Here is a 15330-nt window from a genome sequence, read left to right as displayed (position 1 = left end):
ACTGGTATCACCCCTGTGTTTGCTGATCTACACTGGTATCACCCCTGTGTTTGCTGATCTGCACTGGTATCACACCTGTGCTTTCTTATCGACACTGGTATTACCCCTTTGTATGCTGATCTACACTGGTATCACCACTGTGTTGGCTGATCTACACTGGTATTACCCCTGTGTTTCCTGATGGATACTGGTATCACCCCTGTGTTTGCTGACCTACACTGGTATCACCCCTGTGTTAGCTGATCTACACTGGTATTATCCCTGTGTTTGTTGATCTACAGTGGTATTACCCCTGTGTTTGCTGATCTACACTGGTATCACCAATGTGTTTGCTGATCTACACTGGTATCACCCCGACGTTTGCTGCTCTACACTGGTATCACCCCTGTGTTTGCTTATCTATACTGGTATCATCCCTGTGTTTGCTGATTTCCAGTGGTATCACCCCTGTGTTTGCTGATTTACACTGGTATCACCCCTGTGCTTTCTGATCGACACTGGTATTACCCGTGTGTTTGCTGATCTACACTGGTATCACCCCTGTGTTTGCTGATCTACACTGGTATTACCCCTGTATTTGCTGATCTACACTGGTTCACCCCTTTGTTTGCTGATCTACACTGAAATCACCCCTGTGTTTGCTGATCTACACTGGTATCAAAGCGACGTTTGCTGATCTACACTGGTATCACCCCTGTGTTTGCTGATCTACACTGGTATCAACCAGACGTTTGCTGGTCTACATTGGTATCACCCCGACGTTTGTTGATCTACACTGGTATCACCCCTCTGTTTGCTGATCTACACTGGTATTACCCCTGTGTTTGCTGATCTGCTGTGGTATTACCCCTGTGTTTGCTGATCTACACTGGTATCACCCCTGTGTTTGCTGATCTACACTGGTATTACCCCTGTGTTTGCTGATCTACACTGGTATCACCCCTGTCTTTGCTGATCTACACTGGTATCACCCCTGTGTTTGCTGATCTACACTGGTATCACCCCTGTCTTTGCTGATCTACACTGGTATCACCCCTGTGTTTGCTGATCTACACTGGTATCACACCGACGTTTGCTGATCGACACTGGTATCACCCCTGTCTTTGCTGATCTACACTGGTATCACCCCTGTGTTTGCTGATCTACACTGGTATCACACCGACGTTTGCTGATCTACACTGGGAACAACCCGACGTTTGCTGATCTACACTGGTATCACCCCTGTGTTTGCTGATCTACACTGGTATCACCCCTGTGTTTGCTGATCTGCACTGGTATCACCCCTGTGCTTTCTGATCGACACTGGTATTACCCCTGTGTTTGATGATCTGCACAGGTATCACCCCTGTGTTTGCTGATCTACACTGGTATCACCCCTGTGTTTGCTGATCTACACTGGTATCACCCTGACGTTTGCTGATCTACACTGGTATTACCCCTGTGTTTGCTGATCTACACTGGTATCACTCTTGTGTTTGCTGATCTACACTGGTATCACCCCTGTGTTTGCTGATTTACAGTCGCATCACCCCTGTGCTTTCTGATCGACACTGGTATTAACCCTGTGTTTGCTGATCTACACTGGTATCACCCCTGTGTTTGCTGATCTACACTGGTATCACCCCTGGGTTTGCTGATATACACTGGTATCAACCCTGTGTTTTCTGACCTGCACTGGTGTCACCCCAGTGTTTGCTGATCTACACTGGTATCACCCCTGTGTTTGCTGATTTACACTGGTATCACCCCTGTGTTTGCTGATCTACACTGGTATCACCCCGACGTTTCCTGATGTACACTGGTATTACCCCTGTGTTTGCTGATCTACACTGGTATCACCCCTGTGTTTGCTGATCTACACTGGTATCACCCCGACGTTTGCTGATCGACACTGGGAACAACCCGAAGTTTGCTGATCTACACTGGTATCACCCCTGTCTTTGCTGATCTACACTGGTATCACCCCTGTGTTTGCTGATCTACACTGGTATCACCCCGACGTTTGCTGATCTACACTGGTATCACCCCTGTGTTTGCTGATCTGCACAGGTATCACCCCTGTGCTTTCTTATCGACACTGGTATTACCCCTTTGTTTGCTGATCTACACTGGTATCACCACTGTGTTTGCTGATCTACACTGGTATCACCCCTGTGTTTGCTGATCTATACTGGTATCACCCCTGTGTTTGCTGATCTACACTGGTATCACCCCTGTGTTTGCTGATCTATACTGCTATCACCCCTGTGTTGGCTGATCTACACTGGTATCACCCCTGTGTTTGCTGATCTACACTGGTATTACCCCTGTGTTTGCTGATCTACACTGGTATCACCCTTGTGTTTGCTGATCTACACTGGTATCACCCCTGTGTTTGCTGATTTACAGTGGCATCACCCCTGTGTTTTCTGATCGACACTGGTATTACCCCTGAGTTTGCTGATCTACACTGGTATCACCCCTGTGTTTGCTGATCTACACTGGTATCAAACCTCGGTTTGCTGATCTACACTGGTATCACCCCTCTGTTTTCTGACCTACACTGGTGTCACCCCAGTGTTTGCTGATCTACACTGGTATCACCCCTGTGTTTGCTGATTTACACTGGTATCACCCCTGTGTTTGCTGATCTACACTGGTATCACCCCGACGTTTGCTGCTCTACACTGGTATTACCCCTGTGTTTGCTGATCTACACTGGTATCACCCCTGTCTTTGCTGATCTACACTGGTATCACCCCTGTGTTTGCTGATCTACACTGGTATCACCCCGACGTTTGCTGATCGACACTGGGAACAACCTGACGTTTGCTGATCTACACTGTTATCACCCCTGTGTTTGCTGATCTACACTGGTATCACCCCTGTGTTTGCTGATCTGCACTGGTATCACCCTTGTGCTTTCTGATCGACACTGGTATTAACCCTGTGTTTGCTGATCTGCACTGGTATCACCACTGTGTTTGCTGATCTACACTGGTATTACCCCTGTGTTTGCTGATCTAAACTGGTATCACCCCTGTGTTTCCTGATCTACACTGGTATCACCCCTGTGTTTGCTGATCTACACTGGTATCACCCCTGTGTTTGCTGATCTATACTGGTATCACCCCTGTGTTGGCTGATCTACACTGGTATCACTCCTGTGTTTGCTGATCTACACTGGTATTACCCCTGTGTTTGCTAATCTACACTGGTATCACCCTTGTGTTTGCTGATCTACACTGGTATCACACCTGTGTTTGCTGATCTGCACTGGTATCACCCCCGTGCTTTCTGATCGACACTGGTATTACCCCTGTGTTTGCTGATCTACACTGGTATCACCACTGTTTTTGCTGATCTACACTGGTATTACCCCTGTGTTTGCTGATCTATACTGGAATCACCCCTGTGTTTGCTGATCTACACTGGTATCACCCCTGTGTTTGCTGATCTACACTGGTATCACCCCTGTGTTTGCTGATCTACACTGGTATCACCCCTGTGTTTGCTGATCTACACTGGTATTACCCCTGTGTTTGCTGATCTATACTGGAATCACCCCTGTGTTTGCTGATCTACACTGGTATCACCCCTGTGTTTGCTGATCTACACTGGTATTACCCCTGTGTTTGCTGATCTACACTGGTATCACCCCTGTGTTTGCTGATCTACACTGGTATCACCCCTGGGTTTGCTAATCTACACTGGTATCACCCCTGTGTTTTCTGACATACACTGGTATCACCTATGTGTTTGCTGAATTACACTGGTATCACCCCTGTGTTTTCTGACATACACTGGTATCACCTATGTGTTTGCTGATCTACAATGGTATCACCCCGAAGTTTGCTGATCTACACTGGTATCACCCCTGTGCTTTATGATCGACACTGGTATTACCCCTGTGTTTGCTGATCTACACTGGTTTCACCCCTGTGTTTGCTGATTTACAGTGGTATCACCTCTGTTTTTGCTGATCTGCACTGGTATTACCCCTGTGGTTGCTGATCTACACTGGTATCACCCCTGTGTTTGCTGATCTACACTGGTATTACCCCTCTGTTTGCTGATCTACACTGGTATCACCCCTGTGTTTGCTGATCTGCACTGGTATTACCCCTGTGGTTGCTGATCTACACTGGTATCACCCCTGTGTTTGCTGATCTACACTGGTATCAGCCCTGTGTTTGCTGATCTACACTGGTATTACCCCTGTGTTTGCTGATCTACACTGGTATCACCCCTGTGTTTGCTGATCTACACTGGTATTACCCCTGTGTTTGCTGATCTACACTGGTATCACCCCTGTGTTTGCTGATCTACACTGGTATTACCCCTGTGTTTGCTGATCTACACTGGTATCACCCCTGTGTTTGCTGATCTACACTGGTATCAGCCCTGTGTTTGCTGATCTACACTGGTATTACCCTGTGTTTGCTGATCTACACTGGTATCACCCCTGTGTTTGCTGATCTACACTGGTATCACCCCTGTGTTTGCTGATCTAGACTGGTATCACCCCGACGTTTGCTGATCTACACTGGCATCACCCCGACGTTTGGTGATCTACACTGCTATTACCCCTGTGTTTGCTGATCTACACTGGTATCACCCCTGTGTTTGCTGATTTACACTGGTATCACCCCTGTGCTTTCTGATCGACACTGGTATCACCCCTGTGTTTGCTGATCTACACTGGTATTACCCCGACGTTTGCTGATCTACACTGGTATCACCCCGACGTTTGCTGATCTACACTGGTATCACCCCGATGTTTGCCGATCTACACTGGTATCACCCCTGTGTTTGCTGATCTACACTGGTATCAGCCCTGTGTTTGCTGATCTACACTGGTATTACCCCTGTGTTTGCTGATCTACACTGGTATCACCCCTGTGTTTGCTGATCTACACTGGTATCACCCCTGTGTTTGCTGATCTACACTGGTATCACCCCGACGTTTGCTGATCTACACTGGCATCACCCCGACGTTTGGTGATCTACTCTGGTATTACCCCTGTGTTTGCTGATCTACACTGGTATCACCCCTGTGTTTGCTGATTTACACTGGTATCACCCCTGTGCTTTCTGATCGACAATGTTATTACCCGTTTGTTTGCTGATCTACACTGGTATCACCCCTGTGTTTGCTGATCTACACTGGTATTACCCCTGTATTTGCTGATCTACACTGGTATCACCCCTTTGTTTGCTGATCTACACTGGTATCACCCCTGTGTTTGCTGATCAACACTGGTGTCAACCCTGTGTTTGATGATCTACACTGGTATTACCCCTGTGTTTGCTGATCTGCTGTGGTATTACCCCTGTCTTTGCTGATCTACACTGGTATCACCCCTGTGTTTGCTGATCTACACTGGTATCACCCCTGTGTTTGCTGATCTGCACTGGTATTATCCCTTTGTTTGCTGATCTACACTGGTATCACCCCTGTGTTTGCTGATCTACAATGTTATCCCCCCGACGTTTGCTGATCTACACTGGTACTACCCCGGTGTTTGTTGTTCTACACTGGTATCACCCCTGTGTTTGCTGAGCGATACAGGTATCACCCCTGTGTTTGCTGATTTACACTGGTATCACCCCTGTGCTTGCGGATATACTCTGGTATCACCCCTGAGTTTGCTGATTTACACTGGTATCACCCCTGTGTTTGCTGATCTACACTGGTATCACCCCTGTGTTTGCTGATCTATACTGGTATCACCCCTGAGTTTGCTGATTTACACTGGTATCACCCCTGTGTTTGGTGATCAACACTGGTATCACGCCTGTGTTTGCTGATCTACACTGGTATCACCACTGTGTTTGCTGATTTACACTGGTATCACCCCGACGTTTGCTGATCTACACTGGTATCACCCCTGTGCTTGCTGATCTACACTGGTATCACCCCTGTGTTTGCTGATTTACACTGGTATCACCCCTGTGCTTGCTGATCTACACTGGTATCACTCCGATGTTTGCTGATCTACACTGGTATCACCCCTGTGTTTGCTTATCTACACTGGTATCACCCCTGTGTTTGCTGATCTACACTGGTACCACCCCTGTGTTTGCTGATCTACACTGGTATCACCCCTGTGTTTGCTGATCTACACTGGTATCACCCCTGTGTTTGCTGATCTACAGTGGTATTACCGCTGTGTTTGCTGATCTACACTGGGATCACCCCTGTGTTTGCTGATCTACACTGGTATCACCCCTGTGTTTCCTGATCTACACTGGTATCAACCCGACGTTTGATGATCTACACTGGTATCACCCCAGTGTTTGCTGATCTGCACTGGTATCACCCCTGTGTTTGATGATCTATACTGGTATCACCCCTGTGATTGCTGATCTACACTGGTATCACCCCTGTGTTTGCTGATCTACACTGGTATCACCCCTGTGTTTGATGATCTATACTGGTATCATCCCTGTGTTTGCTGATTTACACTGGTATCAGCTCTGTGTTTGATGATCTATACTGGTACCACCCCTGTGTTTGCTGATTTACACTGGTATCACCCCTGTGTTTGCTGATCTACACTGGTATCAGCTCTGTGTTTGCTGATCTACACTGGTATCAGCTCTGTGTTTGATGATCTATACTGGTATCACCTCTGTGTTTGCTGATTTACAGTGGTATCACTCCGATGTTTGCTGATCTACATTGGTATCACCCCTGTGTTTGCTGATCTACACTCGTATCACCCCTGTGTTTGCTGATCTACACTGGTATCACCCCTGTGTTTGCTGATCTACACTGGTATCACCCCTGTGTTTGCTGATCTACACTGGTATCACCCCTGTGTTTGCTGAGCTACACTGGTATCACCCGACGTTTGCTGATCGACACTGGGAACAACCCGACGTTTGCTGTTCTACACTGGTATCACCCCTGTGTTTGCTGATCTACACTGGTATCACCCCTGTGTTTGCTGATCTGCACTGGTATCACCCCTGTGCTTTCTGATCGACACTGGTATTACCCCTGTGTTTGCTGATCTACACAGGTATCAACACTGTGTTTGCTGATCGACACTGGTATTACCCCTGTGTTTGCTGATCTATACTGGTATCACCCCTGTGTTTGCTGATCTATACTGGTATCACCCCTGTGTTTGCTGATCTACACTGGTATCACCCCTGTGTTTGCTGATCTATACTGGTATCACCCCTGTGTTGGCTGATCTACACTGGTATCACCCCTGTGTTTGCTGATCTACACTGGTATTACCCCTGTGTTTGCTGATCTACACTGGTATCACCCTTGTGTTTGCTGATCTACACTGGTATCACCCCTGTGTTTGCTGATTTACACTGGCATCACCCCTGTGCTTTCTGATCGACACTGGTATTACCCCTGTGTTTGCTGATCTACACTGGTATCACCCCTGTGTTTGCTGATCTACACTGGTATCAAACCTCGGTTTGCTGATCTACACTGGTATCACCCCTGTGTTTTCAACCTAAACTGGTGTCACCCCAGTGTTTGCTGATCTACACTGGTATCACCCCTGTGTTTGCTGATCTACACTGGTATCACCCCGACGTTTGCTGCTCTACACTGGTATTACCCCTGTGTTTGCTGATCTAAACTGGTTTCACCCCTGTGTTTGCAGATCTACACTGGTATCACCCCTGTGTTTGCTGATCTGCACTGGTATCACTCCGATGTTTGCTGATCTACACTGGTATCACTCCGATGTTTGCTGATCTACACTGGTATCACCCCTGTGTTTGCTTATCTACACTGGTATCAGCTCTGTGTTTGATGATCTATACTGGTATCACCCCTGTGTTTGCTGATTTACAGTGGTATCACTCCGATGTTTGCTGATCTACATTGGGATCACCCCTGTGTTTGCTGATCTACACTGGTATCACCCCTGTGTTTGCTGATCCACACTGGTATCACCCAGACGTTTGCTGATCGACACTGGGAAAAACCCGACGTTTGCTGTTCTTTACTGGTATCACCCCTGTGTTTGCTGATCTACACTGGTATCACCCCTGTGTTTGCTGATCTGCACTGGTATCACCCCTGTGCTTTCTGATCGACACTGGTATTACCCCTGTGTTTGCTGATCTACACAGGTATCAACACTGTGTTTGCTGATCTACATTGGTATTACTCCTGTGTTTGCTGATCTACACAGGTATCAACACTGTGTTTGCTGATCTACACTGGTATCACCCCTGTGTTTGCTGATCTATACTGGTATCACCCCTGTGTTGGCTGATCTACACTGGTATCACCCCTGTGTTTGCTGATCTACACTGGTATCACCCCTGTGTTTGCAGATCTACACTGGTATCACCCCTGTGTTTGCTGATCTACACTGGTATCACCCCTGTGTTTGCTGATCGACACTCGTATCACTCCGATGTTTGCTGATCTACACTGGGATTACCCCTGTCCTTGCTGATCTACACTGGTATCACTCCGATGTTTGCTGATCTACACTGGTATAACCCCTGTGTTTGCTGATTTACAGCGGTATCACCCCTGTGTTTGCTGATCTACACTGGTATTACCCATGTGTTTGCTGATCGACACTGGTATGACCCCTGTGTTTGCTGATCGACACGGGTATCACACCTGTGTTTGCTGATCTACACTGGTATCACCCCTGTGTTTGCTGATCTACACTGGTATCAACCCGACGTTTGATGATCTACACTGGTATCAACCCGACGTTTGATGATCTACACTGGTATCCCCCTGTGTTTGCTGATCTGCACTGGTATCACCCCTGTGTTTGATGATCTATACTGGTATCACCCCTGTGATTGCTGATCTACACTGGTATCACCCCTGTGTTTGCTGATCTGCACTGGTATCAGCCCTGTGTTTGATGATCTATACTGGTATCACCCCTGTGTTTGCTGATCTACACAGGTATCAACACTGTGTTTGCTGATCTACACTGGTATTACCCCTGTGTTTGCTGATCTACACTGGTATCAGCTCTGTGTTTGATGATCTATACTGGTATCACCCCTGTGTTTGCTGATTTACAGTGGTATCACTCCGATGTTTGCTGATCTACACTGGTATCACCCCTGTGTTTGCTGATCTGCACTGGTATCACCCCTGTGCTTTCTGATCGACACTGGTATTACCCCTGTGTTTGCTGATCTACACAGGTATCAACACTGTGTTTGCTGATCTACACTGGTATTACCCCTGTGTTTGCTGATCTATACTGTTATCACCCCTGTGTTTGCTGATCTATACTGGTATCACACCTGTGTTTGCTGATCTACACTGGTATCACCCCTGTGTTTGCTGATCTATACTGGCATCACCCCTGTGTTGGCTGATCTACACTGGTATCACCCCTGTGTTTGCTGATCTACACTGGTATCACCCCTGTGTTTGCTGATCTATACTGGCATCACCCCTGTGTTGGCTGATCTACACTGGTATCACCCCTGTGTTTGCTGATCTACACTGGTATCACCCCTGTGTTTGCTGATTTACAGTGGCATCACACCTGTGCTTTCTGATCGACACTGGTATTACCCCTGTGTTTGCTGATCTACACTGGTATCACCCCTGTGTTTGCTGATTTACACTGGTATCACCCCTGTGTTTGCTGATCTACACTGGTATCAGCTCTGTGTTTGATGATCTACACTGGTATCAGCTCTGTGTTTGATGATCTGTACTGGTATCACCCCTGTGTTTGCTGATTTACAGTGGTATCACTCCGATGTTTGCTGATCTACATTGGTATCACCCCTGTGTTTGCTGATCTACACTGGTATCAACACTGTGTTTGCTGATCTACATTGGTATTACTCCTGTGTTTGCTGATCTACACAGGTATCAACACTGTGTTTGCTGATCTACACTGGTATCACCCCTGTGTTTGCTGATCTATACTGGTATCACCCCTGTGTTTGCTGATCTACACTGGTATCACCCCTGTGTTTGCTGATCTACACTGGTATCACCCCTGTGTTTGCAGATCTACACTGGTATCACCCCTGTGTTTGCTGATCTACACTGGTATCACCCCTGTGTTTGCTGATCGACACTCGTATCACTCCGATGTTTGCTGATCTACACTGGGATTACCCCTGTCCTTGCTGATCTACACTGGTATCACTCCGATGTTTGCTGATCTACACTGGTATAACCCCTGTGTTTGCTGATTTACAGCGGTATCACCCCTGTGTTTGCTGATCTACACTGGTATTACCCATGTGTTTGCTGATCGACACTGGTATGACCCCTGTGTTTGCTGATCGACACGGGTATCACACCTGTGTTTGCTGATCTACAGTGGTATTACCCCTGTGTTTGCTGATCTACACTGGTATCACCCCTGTGTTTGCTGATCTACACTGGTATCACCCCTGTGTTTGCTGATCTACACTGGTATCAACCCGACGTTTGATGATCTACACTGGTATCCCCCTGTGTTTGCTGATCTGCACTGGTATCACCCCTGTGTTTGATGATCTATACTGGTATCACCCCTGTGATTGCTGATCTACACTGGTATCACCCCTGTGTTTGCTGATCTGCACTGGTATCAGCCCTGTGTTTGATGATCTATACTGGTATCACCCCTGTGTTTGCTGATCTACACAGGTATCAACACTGTGTTTGCTGATCTACACTGGTATTACCCCTGTGTTTGCTGATCTACACTGGTATCAGCTCTGTGTTTGATGATCTATACTGGTATCACCCCTGTGTTTGCTGATTTACAGTGGTATCACTCCGATGTTTGCTGATCTACACTGGTATCACCCCTGTGTTTGCTGATCTGCACTGGTATCACCCCTGTGCTTTCTGATCGACACTGGTATTACCCCTGTGTTTGCTGATCTACACAGGTATCAACACTGTGTTTGCTGATCTACACTGGTATTACCCCTGTGTTTGCTGATCTATACTGTTATCACCCCTGTGTTTGCTGATCTATACTGGTATCACACCTGTGTTTTCTGATCTACACTGGTATCACCCCTGTGTTTGCTGATCTATACTGGCATCACCCCTGTGTTGGCTGATCTACACTGGTATCACCCCTGTGTTTGCTGATCTACACTGGTATCACCCCTGTGTTTGCTGATCTATACTGGCATCACCCCTGTGTTGGCTGATCTACACTGGTATCACCCCTGTGTTTGCTGATCTACACTGGTATCACCCCTGTGTTTGCTGATTTACAGTGGCATCACACCTGTGCTTTCTGATCGACACTGGTATTACCCCTGTGTTTGCTGATCTACACTGGTATCACCCCTGTGTTTGCTGATTTACACTGGTATCACCCCTGTGTTTGCTGATCTACACTGGTATCAGCTCTGTGTTTGATGATCTACACTGGTATCAGCTCTGTGTTTGATGATCTGTACTGGTATCACCCCTGTGTTTGCTGATTTACAGTGGTATCACTCCGATGTTTGCTGATCTACATTGGTATCACCCCTGTGTTTGCTGATCTACACTGGTATCACCCCTGTGTTTGCTGATCTACACAGGTATCAACACTGTGTTTGCTGATCTACACTGGTATTACCCCTGTGTTTGCTGATCTATACTGGTATCACCCCTGTGTTTGCTGATCTATACTGGTATCACCCCTGTGTTTGCTGATCTACACTGGTATCACCCCTGTGTTTGCTGATCTATACTGGTATCACCCCTGTGTTGGCTGATCTACACTGGTATCACCCCTGTGTTTGCTGATCTACACTGGTATTACCCCTGTGTTTGCTGATCTACACTGGTATCACCCTTGTGTTTGCTGATCTACACTGGTATCACCCCTGTGTTTGCTGATTTACAGTGGCATCACACCTGTGCTTTCTGATCGACACTGGTATTACCCCTGTGTTTGCTGATCTGCACTGGTATTACCCCTGTGTTTGCTGATTTACACTGGTATCAGCTCTGTCTTTGATGATCTATACTGGTACCACCCCTGTGTTTGCTGATTTACACATGTATCACCCCTGTGTTTGCGGATCTACACTGGTATCAGCTCTGTATTTGATGATCTACACTGGTATCAGCCCTGTCTTTGCTGACCTACACTGGTATCCCCCCTGTGTTTGCTGATCTACACTGGTAACACCCCGACGTTTGCTGATCTACACTGGGAACAACCCGACGTTTGCTGTTCTTCACTGGTATCACCCCTGTGTTTGCTGATCTACACTGGTATCACCCCTGTGTTTGCTGATCTGCACTGGTATCACCCCTGTGCTTTCTGATCGACACTGGTATTACCCCTGTGTTTGCTGATCTACACAGGTATCAACACTGTGTTTGCTGATCTACATTGGTATTACTCCTGTGTTTGCTGATCGACACAGGTATCAACACTGTGTTTGCTGATCTACACTGGTATCACCCCTGTGTTTGCTGATCTATACTGGTATCACCCCTGTGTTTGCTGATCTACACTGGTATCACCCCTGTGTTTGCTGATCTACACTGGTATCACCCCTGTGTTTGCAGATCTACACTGGTATCACCCCTGTGTTTGCTGATCTACACTGGTATCACCCCTGTGTTTGCTGATCGGCACTGGTATCACTCCGATGTTTGCTGATCTACACTGGTATTACCCCTGTCCTTGCTGATCTACACTGGTATCACTCCGATGTTTGCTGATCTACACTGGTATAACCCCTGTGTTTGCTGATTTACAGCGGTATCACCCCTGTGTTTGCTGATCTACACTGGTATTACACATGTGTTTGCTGATCGACACTGGTATGACCCCTGTGTTTGCTGATCGACACGGGTATCACACCTGTGTTTGCTGATCTACAGTGGTATTACCCCTGTGTTTGCTGATCTACACTGGTATCACCCCTGTGTTTGCTGATCTACACTGGTATCACCCCTGTGTTTGCTGATCTACACTGGTATCAACCCGACGTTTGATGATCTACACTGGTATCCCCCTGTGTTTGCTGATCTGCACTGGTATCACCCCTGTGTTTGATGATCTATACTGGTATCACCCCTGTGATTGCTGATCTACACTGGTATCACCCCTGTGTTTGCTGATCTGCACTGGTATCAGCCCTGTGTTTGATGATCTATACTGGTATCACCCCTGTGTTTGCTGATCTACACAGGTATCAACACTGTGTTTGCTGATCTACACTGGTATTACCCCTGTGTTTGCTGATCTACACTGGTATCAGCTCTGTGTTTGATGATCTATACTGGTATCACCCCTGTGTTTGCTGATTTACAGTGGTATCACTCCGATGTTTGCTGATCTACACTGGTATCACCCCTGTGTTTGCTGATCTGCACTGGTATCACCCCTGTGCTTTCTGATCGACACTGGTATTACCCCTGTGTTTGCTGATCTACACAGGTATCAACACTGTGTTTGCTGATCTACACTGGTATTACCCCTGTGTTTGCTGATCTATACTGTTATCACCCCTGTGTTTGCTGATCTATACTGGTATCACACCTGTGTTTGCTGATCTACACTGGTATCACCCCTGTGTTTGCTGATCTATACTGGCATCACCCCTGTGTTGGCTGATCTACACTGGTATCACCCCTGTGTTTGCTGATCTACACTGGTATCACCCTTGTGTTTGCTGATCTACACTGGTATCACCCCTGTGTTTGCTGATTTACAGTGGCATCACACCTGTGCTTTCTGATCGACACTGGTATTACCCCTGTGTTTGCTGATCTACACTGGTATCACCCCTGTGTTTGCTGATTTACACTGGTATCAGCTCTGTCTTTGATGATCTATACTGGTACCACCCCTGTGTTTGCTGATTTACACTGGTATCACCCCTGTGTTTGCTGATCTACACTGGGATCAGCTCTGTGTTTGATGATCTACACTGGTATCAGCTCTGTGTTTGATGATCTGTACTGGTATCACCCCTGTGTTTGCTGATTTACAGTGGTATCACTCCGATGTTTGCTGATCTACATTGGTATCACCCCTGTGTTTGCTGATCTACACTGGTATCACCCCTGTGTTTGCTGATCTACACTGGTATCACCCCTGTGTTTGCTGATCTGCACTGGTATCACCCCTGTGCTTTCTGATCGACACTGGTATTACCCCTGTGTTTGCTGATCTACACAGGTATCAACACTGTGTTTGCTGATCTACACTGGTATTACCCCTGTGTTTGCTGATCTATACTGGTATCACCCCTGTGTTTGCTGATCTATACTGGTATCACCCCTGTGTTTGCTGATCTACACTGGTATCACCCCTGTGTTGGCTGATCTACACTGGTATCACCCCTGTGTTTGCTGATCTACACTGGTATTACCCCTGTGTTTGCTGATCTACACTGGTATCACCCTTGTGTTTGCTGATCTACACTGGTATCACCCCTGTGTTTGCTGATTTACAGTGGCATCACACCTGTGCTTTCTGATCGACACTGGTATTACCCCTGTGTTTGCTGATCTGCACTGGTATTACCCCTGTGTTTGCTGATTTACACTGGTATCAGCTCTGTCTTTGATGATCTATACTGGTACCACCCCTGTGTTTGCTGATTTACACATGTATCACCCCTGTGTTTGCGGATCTACACTGGTATCAGCTCTGTATTTGATGATCTACACTGGTATCAGCTCTGTGTTTGATGATCTATACTGGTATCACCCCTGTGTTTGCTGATTTACAGTGGTATCACTCCGATGTTTGCTGATCTACATTGGTATCACCCCTGTGTTTGCTGATCTACACTGTTATCACCCCGACGTTTGCTGATCGACACTGGGAACAACCCGACGTTTGCTGATCTACACTGGTATCACCCCTGTCTTTGCTGATCTACACTGGTATCACCCCTGTGTTTGCTGATCTACACTGTTATCACCCCTGTGTTTGCTGATCTACACTGGTATCACCCCTGTGTTTGCTGATCTACACTGGTATCACCCCGACGTTTGCTGATCTACACTGGGAACAACCCGACGTTTGCTGTTCTACACTGGTATCACCCCTGTGTTTGCTGATCTACACTGGTATCACCCCTGTGTTTGCTGATCTGCACTGGTATCACCCCTGTGTTTGCTGATCTACACTGGTATCACCCCTGTGTTTGCTGATCTACACTGGTATCACCCCTGTGTTTGCTGATCTGCACTGGTATCACCCTTGTGCTTTCTGATCGACACTGGTATTACCCCTGTGTTTGCTGATCTATGCTGGTATCACCCCTGTGTTTGCTGATCTATACTGGTATCACCCCTGTGTTTGCTGATCTACACTGGTATCACCCCTGTGTTTGCTGATCTATACTGGTATCACCTCTGTGTTGGCTGATCTACACTGGTATCACCCCTGTGTTTGC

Source organism: Heterodontus francisci, chromosome 31 (assembly GCF_036365525.1).
Source record: "Heterodontus francisci isolate sHetFra1 chromosome 31, sHetFra1.hap1, whole genome shotgun sequence".
Classification (NCBI taxonomy): domain Eukaryota; kingdom Metazoa; phylum Chordata; class Chondrichthyes; order Heterodontiformes; family Heterodontidae; genus Heterodontus; species Heterodontus francisci.
This window is presented reverse-complemented; position numbering follows the sequence as displayed.